Raw genomic sequence first — 13,132 nt, 5'->3', positions numbered from 1 at the left:
GGATTACCCACATTTTTCCAATGTGGGACACTGCATACTTGGCCCATATGGGATTGCCCTAGTTTTCCCCCAGAAGAAACCCAAACCAGGTACTGCATAGTCTACCCAAATGGGATTCATTTTCCCCATATTATGATGCAGATGGACTAATGACGCCGTAGGGAAAGGACGTGCACTAAAAGAGCTCCGCGTCTATTGAATATAATCGCCCAACCGTGCTCACTGAGTACTCACACTAGTAATAGCCATGCCGCCTAAACTACGAGGGGGAAAGAGGACCGGCCGTGTAGCAAGCCCTGCCGCCAAGCTTCCAGTAGCCTCGGAAGGCGAGGACAGCGACACTGTCGGTGATAACAACGACGACCACCTGGAGTTTGAAAACTTTGTGAGGTCTACCCTCTCCAAGTTAGTGGAGGGCCAGCAGCAACTCGAGGCTCGACTGGCTGCGTCAATAGAGTTTAATAGCGAGAGAATCGTTGTTCTAGAGAAGGCTAAAATGGGCCTCGAGATGTCCGTCAGCGCCCTCGAAGGGGAACTTTCTGAGGTGAAGGACCGTCTGTCCAAACAGGGAGAGGAAATCAACAAGCAGGAGAGGTTTGCAAGACGAAACAACTTTCGTGTGGTGGGAGTGACCAGGTCGGAGAGCGAAAACTGTGCAGAAAAGATTTCCAACATCTTCACTAGTAAGTTCGACTGGGACTCAAACCCCCCGCGAATCGAGCGTGCCCACCGGGACGGACGGGACAACAACGGTCGACCACCCCATATACTGGTTAAGCTGCTTTCGTACCAAGATAAAGTGAGGGTAATGAAGGAATGGCGACGAGCTCTGGAGGGGTCACAGCTACACATCCTGAACGACCTCACATTGCAGGATTGGCAAGAAAAGAAACCATGGAAAACCGAGGTCAAGGCTCTTTACGATAAAGGTATAAAGCTGCGATTTTTCGCTGGTAAATGGCGATCGAGTACACAGCTACACATCCTGGACGACCTCACATTGCAGGACTGGCAAGAAAAGAAACGATGGAAAACCGAGGTCAAGGCTCTTTACGATAAAGGTATAAAGCTGCGATTTTTCGCTGGTAAATGGCGATCGAGTAACGGTGAGGCCTTTCACCTTTCGAGATGAAAAACCAGTCTATGTTCTCCACTTTGGTGGGGTTTTTCTTCATAAAGAAAACTGTGACTTTAGTTGAGTACAATTTTTTCCTCAGTACTGCCATTCGGGGCGATTTTAATGTTCGTTTTATGCTTTTTGGAAAGGAGCTCTTGTGTATTAGTAGGTTCCATCCCAATGATCCATCTTTTGCGGGTCATTCGTCGACCTAGAAGATTTTTTTTCAGGGGGGTTTGGAGGGAGGATTTTTTTCATCCTCTGTTTGCGGGAAGGGTTTTTGTGTCTTGTGGGATGCAAGGGGTTTGGAGAGTGGGTGGGGTCAATGCAAAAATCCAGGGCAGCATATATTCTTTTCATATCGTCGATTCACTGTGATATTTCTATCTTGTATTTCGTTTCTTTAATTAAAGAATTGTTAGTATGTACATGAAAAGTAAGTTTATAATGATTGCCAATACACTCCTTTTTTCCTCACGTAAATACAACTGCGATGGAAAATAGTCAGTTTTCGATAGCCTCGATGAACTGCCGAGGGTTGGGAAACTTAGCCAAGAGAAGAGATGTTTTTAATTTTCTTAAAAGTAAAAAATATTCTGTTTATTGTTTACAAGATGTTCATTTTGATAAGGGCATGGAAAATCTTGTCCGGAATGAATGGGGTTTTGAGTGTTTTTTTTAGTTCTTTTAGGAGTAATTCCAGGGGAGTTGCTATCCTTTTTAATAACAATTTCGAGTATAAAGTCAAGCGTGTCAAAAATGACGACAATGGTAACTTTTTAATTTTGGATTTGGAAATTGGAGAGTACAATATCTCCCTGATTAACCTGTATGGGCCAAATAATGATGACCCTGGCTTTTATGATGATATATGTACTGCCCTGAATGATTTGGATAATACTCATGCTATTTTATGTGGGGACTGGAACTTGATATTAAATGATTTCCTTGGTTGTGTTAATTACATTAATTTGAATAATCCTCTGGCTAGAAACAGAGTGCTTAGTTTATGTAACGACTTTGATTTAATAGATGTTTGGCGAGTTCACAATCCAGATTTTCGTAGATACACTTGGAGACAACACCAAACTCTGAAACAATCCAGGTTGGATTATTTTTTAATTTCCTCGGAGCTTAACTCTAAAATTATTTGTAGTGATACTAAGCCAGGGTACAGAACTGATCACTCTTTGGTTGATATTAAATTGGATTTTAGCGACATGGAACGTGGTAAAGGGTATTGGAAATTTAATAATTCACTTTTGACTGATAATACTTACTCCGATTTAGTTAAAGACACTATTGGGGAGTTGGTAGATAAATATGCCGCTTGCCCTTATTTACGCTCCAGCCTAAGAAAAATGCATCCTCGTGACATTCACTTTGTTATTAATGATCAAGTTCTTTTTGAAATGTTATTGATGAAAATTAGATCCAAGACGATCTCTTCTCCGCTTGGAAGACGAAAGAAACCAGAAAAGCAGAGTCCATGCTTGAGAAAGAGATTAGTGTTTTTTCTGTTAAAGTTTCGGAGGGTGATCTTGAGTCGGTTGATCTTTTAAATGCTAAGCAGACCGATCTTGTTGCTCTCCGTAAAGCTAAGATGGAGGGTGTTCTAATTAGGTCTAAGACTCGTTGGATGGAGGGTGGTGAAAAACCCTCAAAGTACTTTTTAAATTTGGAGAAGCGTAATTTCGTCAACAAAGCGATGAAATGTGTTATTAATGACGCTAATTGTAAACTTACTAGTTCCAATGACATTTTACAGGAGGCTAGGAATTTCTACCAAAAACTTTATTCTACTCGGAGAGTTGAAGATAATATTGATTTAAACTCTATTTTTGCTGCGGCTGACAAGAGTATTCTTTCTGACAACATGTGATAGCATTGAGGGGCCCCTGTCCCATGAAGAACTAATGCGAGTGTTAAAAAGGGCGAAAGGGGGGAAGTCCCCAGGCTCAGACGGTTTTAGTTTTGAATTTTATAATTTTTTTGCTCCCGACCTTTCATGGTACCTTTTACGTTCATTAAATGGTGCCTATGTTTCAGGTCAACTTTCGGTCACTCAGAAATACGGGATTATTACTCTCCTGCCAAAAGGGAACAAACCTCGGCAGTATTTGAAAAACTGGCGCCCCATTTCGCTGCTGAACACATCTTACAAAATTGCCTCGGCATGTATTGCAGAGAGAGTGAAATCCTGTCTTCCCTTTATCATTCATGAAAGTCAGAAAGGATTCATGGCAGACCGTTTTATTGGAGAAAATATTAGGTTGATGTACGATTTACTGAACCTCACTGATAATAATAGTATTCCGGGTTTACTTCTTTCTATTGACTTTGAAAAAGCATTCGATTCCATTTCTCACGATTTTATTTTTAAAGTGCTCGATAAATTTAATTTCGGTCCCTCAGTTACAAAATGGATCCGGGTACTTTACAACCAAGCCTCGTCATCAGTTTTAGTTAATGGGTTCCTTTCAGAATCATTCCAGATCGGGAGAGGTTGTAGGCAAGGAGACGGATTGAGCCCTTACTTGTTCCTTTTGTGTGCAGAAGTTTTATCCATGTTGGTATGCAAAATTCTTGAAGGTATTAAGGTTGAGGGTACAGAATTTCGAATATCCCAGTATGCGGATGATACGGTATTGTTTTTGAATGGCACCGAGAAGTCTTTGCAAGCAGCGTTTAAAATTCTTGACCTATTTGCAAGTATGTCTGGATTGAAAGTTAACATTGAGAAAACGAACGCCATTTGGGTTGGTTCTAAGAAGGGTTGTGGTGAAAAGCTTTGTGAAGAGATTAAGGTGAACTGGGTTGAGGATGAGCACATTTTTAAAATTCTTGGTATTGAGTTTTCTACTGACCTAAGTTCCATGGTTTTGTTAAATTACAATAGAGTTATTTGTTCCATTCGTGGACAAATCTTCAACTGGTCTAAGAGACACTTAACCGTTCTAGGGAGAATTGCCGTTGTCAAATCTTTACTTTTGTCTAAACTTACTTACCTTGTGTTAACCATCCCCGACCCACCCTGTAATATGATCAAAGAATTAAACACTATGTTCTTTAACTTCATTTGGAAAGGACACGACCGTGTTGCTAGAAACCAAATGCTCCAAGATTATGGTCTGGGTGGGTTGCGGATGGTTGATGTCCGTGCTTATATAGACGCTTTAAAAATCACCTGGTTACGTAGACTTTACAAGGCTAACCAGTCGTCAGACTGGTCCACTTTATGTAATCATATTTTTGGCATTACTCGTTTGTTATTATTGGAAGGTGGCTCAGCAAAATGTGTGGGTACGCAAAGAATTTATACCAATTTTTGGCTCGATGTGTTCAAATCGTGGTCTAATTTTACTCGGGTCCACTTACCCACAACTACAGTGGAGGTACTAAAGAGCACGCTTTGGTTTAATGATCAAATTAAAGTTGGTGGGAAGTGTATTTATTATAAACATTGGGAAAGCAAAGGAGTTAAGTTTATTTGTGATCTTATTGACGAGAATGGGGATTTTCTCCCTCTTGAAGATTTCAAGAACACATTTAGTGTCCACACTAACTTCCTGGAGTATAGTGGGGTGTTAAGAGCTATTAAGTCGTCCTTTAAGGACATCTTGATAGAACACTCGCATCTTAATTTTCCTTTTTTACCTTTCAACCTTGAAGTCCTTTTAAAGGACAAAAAGGGGTCACAAAGAATCTATCATGTTTTAGTCCTATCTAAACAGGTCAAAAGGAAATTTATTGACAAGTGGAACGTCAAACTTAATACCAACCTCGATTCTTCGAAGTGGTCTTTGATTTTTAACATTCCCTACTCATGTACTGTGGACACTAAACTAAGATGGTTTCAATTTAGATTAATCCATCGGATCCTGGGCACTAATTCATTTTTGTTTAAATCAATAAGACCGACACTAATCTCTGTACATGTACATTCTGCAAAAAAGAAGAAGAGACCATTTTCCATCTTTTCTGTTCCTGCACCCATACTATTTCTTTTTGGTCCTCAGTGTTTTCATGGATAAAAGAACAGACTAATTTCTCCCTTGCAATAGATAACGAAGTCTTTCTTTTTGGTAATACCAAAACTAGCATTGTGGTTAACTTGATCCTGTTGATATGTAGATTTCATGTGTATACAATGAAAATGATCGGGAAACGCCCACCACTTTTAGTTTTAAAACGAGAGGTGAAAAAGTACTATTCAATGGAAAAATTTATGTTTTTTACTAATGGAGTAAACTTCAAGTTTTATCAGAAATGCCTATTAGGACTCACTATGGGAATATTCCCTGTAGCCCACACCACGTAAGGGCCCATATTTGCACCACTTGGCCCCGGTCGAAATGGCCCTTATATTTCCCTATACGGGCCCCATATGGGCCTGCTTCATGAGTAAGGTGAATGTTATGCTGTACTTTTCAATCCATGTACTGATATGGATAAAAGTCTGTAAGTTTCTTACCAGAGAGGTAACTCATTGAGTTGTATAGTACGGCAATCCAACCAATTATCCATACGTCACTTTTGAAGTCATTTTGCATGGCTAGGAGCAGGACACCCAGAGCCTTTAGATTTCCGTATGTGATTAATAAGACGACAAATGTTGCGCCCACAATGACCCAACCCCAAGGATCCCTGTCCTGGTGATGAACTGGTCTTCGTTGAGATGCCATACCGCACAACTGAGTTGCTCAATTATAAATGACACCTGTACAGCAAAATCAAAACGTTAGAATTGCAATAGCTTGTATGTGATTTGAGGCATGTGATATGAGGTATCACTGTGAATTGCGGTAACACCATGTGTGTATCTGAAGTAGCCCTTTAGTTTCTTTTTAATTATTAAAACCTAAAAATATCTACTTGCTGAGTCTTGCTTGTACATGATACTTACTGAAACACAAAACAATAATGTGCTTACCAGAAAAAGAGCTAGAGAAACTACCGTGTCGTGTACCATTTGTTCACAGGATTGCTGATTACTGTTGCCTCACACTGTTTTTAACGCTTGAAGAGCTGACAAAATTACAAGTATTGCCTGTTGCACCATGGTTGCACTTACCACAATAGAAACAAGCCCTTCGCTGTACATATTATATTTGTTGCCCGTGTTTCGTTTGTGTTATATGTGACCCCATATATATTGTCATTAAACCAATAATGATAACAGTATATCAGAACTAAAGGTCGGTGTACCAATAACCTACCTGCCTGCTGGACTACACAGACAGTACTTCAGATCGAAGCTAAAGGGTTGTACTAGCCTATGTTAGGGCTGATACGCCAGTTGTGTGCTAATATAACTTCATTGTTCGACATCTGAAAACCAATGACCCTGCTGGCTGGCACCGACAAATAAAGTTACTCACCCAAGGCCGACGAGATCAGCCACCCATAACTGTTCCTGGGGTTGATTGCAATGGAAAGTTTGAATATGTAGCTAATTTGATAAATAATCATTTTATATCTATAGCTAAGGACATTGCAAGTATTGATTGAATTGAATTGAATTGAATTGAATGGTTTGTTCGTCAAGTATATAAAAATACATGAAATTTACAATCCTATTGTACAGCAACATATAAAATATTAAAATGTAAAATTGCACAAGAATTACCACAATACTACATAAACAATAACCTTAATGTAAGTTAAAAAAAATGAAAGTTTATATAAAAAAAAAAAAAAAACAAACAAACAAACAAACAAACAACCAAACAAACAAACAAACAAACAAACAGTCAAACGCTAAAGCATGATTGGGTAGTGGACCCCCTCCCCAAATTAAAAGAGGCCAAATTGCACAGGAGATGCCAGAAAATCAAATAAAACAATAATAAACAATTAAGACAGTACATAGGGCTGGATGCATTGCAGTTATCTAATAAAATCACAGTTAAAATTATGGATAGCAATAGGTAAAAATGAGTTCTTGAACCTGTTAGTCTTAAGGCTTAGTTGACGGATCCTACCAGATTTGTTGTGAACAATCAGTGGGTAAAGGGGATGTGTGTTGTCAGACAAAATAAAGTGGAACTTACTCATAAGTCTATTCTTAACTAATTCCTGAAGACCGTCATTATCTGAACCAATAATCCTACTGGCTTGTTTGGTAATGCGAACTAGTTTTTGCCTATTAAAAACTGAAAGTGAATTAAACCAAGTGATTGCACAAAAAGTCAACAAGGATAAAATAGTACTCTGATAAGGTATGCAGGTTTTCTTGGAACACAACAACAGGTCTTAATCTTGGCATTCTCCTGAGCATGCACATAGTACAGTGCATGCCAATCCAGCTTTTCCACACTTGCAGCGACCACCGCATGACTTCTTGCATGAGCAGTGTAGTAACTCCGAGCATGTCTTGGATGCTTCTGGAAGTGTGGTCCAAAAGGGATGCCACAGTCCGGACACTTTTGTCCATCCCCAATCCGAAGGACTTGGCTGATGATGATCAGGATGAAGACAGAACTTCCAACAATTACTTTGAAAGCAAGCACGTTTGATGTGTTGAAGAAGGGAAGCAAAGGTCGGTGGAATATTCTCTATTGAACGAGACTTATTTGCAAACAGTTGTTTTCTTGCCTCATTAACAGTGTCAAGGTCACTGGTTCAACAGTAAAGAAGCACCACAAAACGCTGCATCAAGGCAATAGACTTGTGGCTGATGTTATCTGGCATGGTCACCAACTCCTCAAAGGCTTCAGTCGCTTCAGGGTACACATTCCATACATTCCATGCCGTCTTTTTCCCTATCCCTGTAAATGATGATACTGTATCACAGCCAGTGAAAGAATGAAAGAATGGGAGGGCAGCTGACTTCCGAGGACCAATTGATGCAGCAATGCTGTGAATGGGTATATATCTTAAGTTCTTGCCAACTCCAAAGGCCACCCAGAGCTCTTCAGGCTTGATGTCGTTCATGACAGATATTGCAATGACAACAACATCCGTGTCTACTGTGCGCACCAATAGCTTCTTACATCCTTTCTGCTTGGCATCGGCTGCATGCAAAAGCATTCGGGTGTCCGCTTCTTCATGAGAACATGGGGCTATCCTGCTGATATCGAGTGTGGATGGAGAGCAGCGAACACTTCCCCCATCAGTAGCGTATATATCTTTGCCGGGTATTGCTAACAATGTAATCTGCTGCGTCAAGAAACTGAATAACTCGGTCTTGTTCTCGTTTACACAAGTCTTTCCAGTATCTTGGCATTGTCGTTGAACCTTCAACTCGCCTACGAACACCTTTGCCTCTCTTTTCTCTTGTTGTACCCTTTAGGCTATCTGGCCGATAAACATCCCAAACAATATCCAAACGTGAAGTCTTCCCAAGCTCCTTTTTCACATATGGTACGAATATCTGCTTTGCATATTCATAGAATGTCTGAACTGTTCCTGGGGCCAACATCTGTACTATAGCAGCACCATCCAAAATTGTGGCATCAATGGTTAAAGGTTCATTTGAGCCTTCGACCTCTGCTTCCAAACAGGACATCAGCTTTGCTTTAGTTCCAAGCCTCAGTTTTCCGTTTTGTGACAAGGAAGGTGGACATGCCTGGTTCTCATGTTCGAAGAACGTGTCGATATCTCCGTCTCGTGATTGGCACGCGAGATACAACCTTGCAAAGAGGTTACAGTCACTCTTTAATGACTGTATTTGGAGTTTACTTTTGGTTCGATGGATTGGTGCAGAGCTTCTAAACAACGTCAGCTTATTCTTGCGAATTGTTTCAGAGACGGGCTTCACACACGTGGACAGCCTCTCCTCAACAAATGCATCGTACTGCTGCTTTCCTTTGTCTTCGATGTTTCTCACAGCTTCCACCACTGATTCTTGCATTATTTCTTTTGTATCCAAAACAAGAAGATCCTTGCTTGTTTCGAGAAACGGATTTCCGAGCTCTTCCATCGCTGTTTTAAGGGAACTGACATCTGCTTTGAACGTATTCTGCACTGCCGGACGCTGTTCATGGTGTCGCTCATTATTACCTTTTCGTGCCTTTTGGGATATGCTTAAGTGGTCTTCTTCAAACTCAGTCAGTACACGGACGACCTCAGGCCCTGCCACCATCCAACGCCTTAAAGCTCCCGGGTTATCCGTTAGCCCAACTGCTCCTCCCGTACCCTTTATCAAAGCATTGTTCTGCTCATGGCATTGGTCGATGGCCATTCCTGAAAATCGGTGTACCGACTTGTTGACGACGAACTTTCCTGCTCTGAATTCCTCTAAAATGGAAGGGTGTTTTTGTTCTAGAGACATCATGTCACGGATGTGAACAGACAACCACCGAGAGTAGTGAGTATGGTCCAGTGCAAAAAACCAGGGCATAATTGCAGTGAGAGATTGAATGTATAAATCAAAGTTCCCTTCGCGGATGGAGCGCACAAAGATTAGAAGTTTGATCTCTAGAGAGATTACCTTCATCCAGTAGTCGAAGTGGACACTCTCTCGAGCACGCTGTGAGCACCAGTCATCAAATGATAGACTACATTCTGAACCAGTGGTTCCATCAGTGTAATCAGTGTAAGCATCTTGAAGAAGAGCATGAAGAGCGGCTGCAGTGACTTGGTGTGCATGACGTGTCTTTGTTACATGGCATACCCTGATGAATGAGTCCGATGTACCCGTGCTAGCAATGCTTGCTTCTGTTAGAACACTGGTCCATCCACTACCATCTAGCCAGTCCCCAAGTAGCTGGAAAGAGATTAATAGAAGTCAAAGTTAAAACACAAAAAAATCTAGTTAAAAAAAAAAGAACCACACAATTTAAACATTGCGCTTATGTACAAATAGTAGAGTATGGTTTATAGTTACCTTTAATATGGCCATCTCGTTTGTGGAGTCCTCCAAACATCACAACGATAGAGTCTTCTCCATGTGATGCTGGCCACATCCACTGAATTTGCTTTGCTAGGGCGAAGAGTGGTTGATCTACTGCAAGTACAGGAACTTGACCAGGGTTGAGGTACTTGACCGCCGCACTGACAACATCCATAGAATGCTTTATCATGGCAACTGAGTGAGCATTTTCCAAGAAGAGTGGCATCAGAGCATTCAATGCTGGTGGCGGGGCATCTGTTTGCTGTGTGTCGGCATGGTATGCACTCCACGATATCCATTCTGAGTCATCTAGTTTGTCTCTCTTCAAGGCTGCAGTGACCACATTTAACCACTGTTTCTCCTCTCCAATGGCCTTAGAAAACAGTTCGTCAGTGGGAAATAACGGCCCAGGTACTGCAGGTGCAGTGAACTCCTTTTTCTTCATAGCAACTGGTGGAACAGATGTGTAGAAGGTTGGTAGGTGAGAAACCGACTTCGTACAGCTTGAAGATGTTTCTTTGTTGATCAGTACCAGTGCACGGTCAATACCGGTATCCCTATATGATGGATGTTGCATGATGGATATGCCTGTACCATGGAATGAATCATGAGATGTTGTAGAGCTGGGATTGTGATCTATATTATCCACTGCCCCTGTTGTGAAAAGCTCATGACGCATTTTACTTGGGCACACAACTTTTTCTGTTTCAAATTGGTTACATATTCCATTTGCCATGTCTGCTGTAATTTGGAGAAGTCTGTCATAGGATACACACATACCAAGGCAGTAGAATACATCAACCAGATTTCTTTTTCGGGTTAGTCCATATAGCTTTAGAGCAATGTACACGGGCAGAGGTGTTTCTCTTTCTCTTGTGTGGCGTATTCTGTTACCCGATTGAAGATGAGACTTGTTTGCATGTTGAACACTGTTGAACATTAGCAATTGGGATATAGATAATGCAGACGGGGTCCTGGATGACGTACCATCTGCAAGTTTAGACTGATTTTCGATGTTTGGTCCTTCTTGTATCATTTTTACCAGAGCTAGCAAAGAGGATGGTACAGCATCTTGTTGGCAACCTTGCTTGAATGTTCCCAAGAACGAACATTGATGAGTGAACATCTCACGGCGTACAATTTTTGCAGCATTTGCCAAATGTATGGCATCAGTGTCACAATTACACGCTTTTATCAAAGCTGCTCCAAGATTTGTATCAAAGGTAAGGAGAACATCACGGCCCTCTGCGTGTGCTGACAAATGAGGAAGTGCTGTCATTAGACGATCTTTTAGCCGTGTACTGTGAACTCTAGAATCACAGACTGCTCCCATCTGCTGTAGCCGGTCCTGGTAAAGAGTAGCAAGATCGGATAGTTTGAACACAGGAGCAAGATCTTCTTGATCACAAAAGTCTTCCATGTACGAAACGAGTTCTGCCAAAACGATGCCATGCAGATGAGCGTCAGGATCATGAGATTTACTGGGCTTGTCTCTAGCAGCCTTATTATACAATGTGACTAAACACCTTGCATGATATTTTGCTTCTGTGGCTATCATGTCACCATCTGCCAGCTTCCGAATTAGCTTTGAATCTTGCAAATCAAGAGCACACTTTCTAACTCTTGCGTCAAGGTCAAAGGTCGACACACTGTGAAGAAGTAGTTTCCCAGCAGGTTCTTCACAGAAGAAGCATAATGGTTCAGAGCATGTTTCACTTGGCCGTCGAGTTTGAATTGTTGCATTTCTCTCATGTGTGCTTCTCGTATTTTTAGACTTGATGGCGCGCTCTAACTTAATTTTACTGAACTTCAGCAAACAGCTTTTGTGCCACACTGCGTTATGCTTCATTAGTGTTGCCTCGATGCCACGCCCATCATCATCAAGCCTGCTAGGATCAAGGTCAATGGGCAATGGGCATCCGAAATCTTGAAACTGTTTTAGATTCTCTGCAAAGGTCATGTATCCAATTCCTGCATACTTTGCTGGGCATTGCAGAGCTTCATCCGTATCAGTTTGGCACAGGGCACATCGCTCCCAGGTTGTTGATAAAATCTTTGGCTGCTTGGGTGTGCTCGGCTGGAAAGGATCAACAAGCATGTAGCGCTTGGCCATTTTTAGTCACTGTGTACCAGTTTATGTCCAAACAAGGCCTACTCTGTCTCTTTGCTCTGTTGTAATACCTCACTTTATATTACTTATTCACGCTGGTGCTTAGATCAGATTTTCTTCATCGGTATGGCTGAGTCAGACTGAAGCTGTGTCTGTAATACAGTTAAATGGGAACTTGGTAAGTTGAGTTATCCATGCAATTTCATACACTAAAATCCTTTGAATGGAGAAGAGTTACTGCAGAAAATGCGATGGTGTAGTTGGGTTGTAAGTTATTATCAAATTAAAGAGTGAATTTACTTCCCTACGGACCATGCTTTGTATAAAAATGTCAAAATAATACTCACCACGTGGCTGCACTTAACCAGATCATAGGGGCTGCCATATTGGTTTTGCGCCCTCTTGTGACAATTACAGTTGCGCCCTCTTGTGACGCTTACAATTCTCAAGGGTAATATGGTATTCAAGCAAAGAAACGTTTGTCTTATTGTATAGATGTATCATCCACTGACTATCTATAAACAATCGCTGTTAAAAATTGTTTTAGAAGTTACTATCTGTTAAGATACTAAAAAAGGAAGCAAAATTTTATGTTACATGTATACCCTAAGATGTTTCTCCCCAGTGTTTAAAATACAACCCCACCCACAAAAGAGGGTCCGATAGGGGAGATTTAATTTAAGATCAATTTCCATTCAGTCTAATGTCTATAAATAACATGTTTGTAAAAAAAAATATGATACCACACAAGGAAACGAAATTCTTTTAAAAAGACGCCCACTTTTAGGAAAATCGAAGCTCCGCCCACTAAGGGGGGATTTAAAAAAAAAATTGTACCCCCAAATATAATGATATTGTTCAAGCTTGTAATAATTGCAAAAAAAATGCAAAATTTCTCAATTCTATAATTTGTTTTCTAATTTTTTAACTATCGACACCCCCCTTTTATGCAAATTAAGCTCCGCCCCAAAATAGGTGAGACCCAAGGTGGGTCCAAGTCTAAAAATGATATTTAGCCCCATACCAACCATCATAGCAAATTTCATGCTTTTACCACAAAGTGCACAAT

This window comes from Asterias rubens, chromosome 2 (genome assembly GCF_902459465.1).
Source record: "Asterias rubens chromosome 2, eAstRub1.3, whole genome shotgun sequence".
Lineage (NCBI taxonomy): Eukaryota > Metazoa > Echinodermata > Asteroidea > Forcipulatida > Asteriidae > Asterias > Asterias rubens.
The sequence above is the reverse complement of the archived record's forward strand: the minus strand, read 5'-3'. Positions refer to the sequence as shown.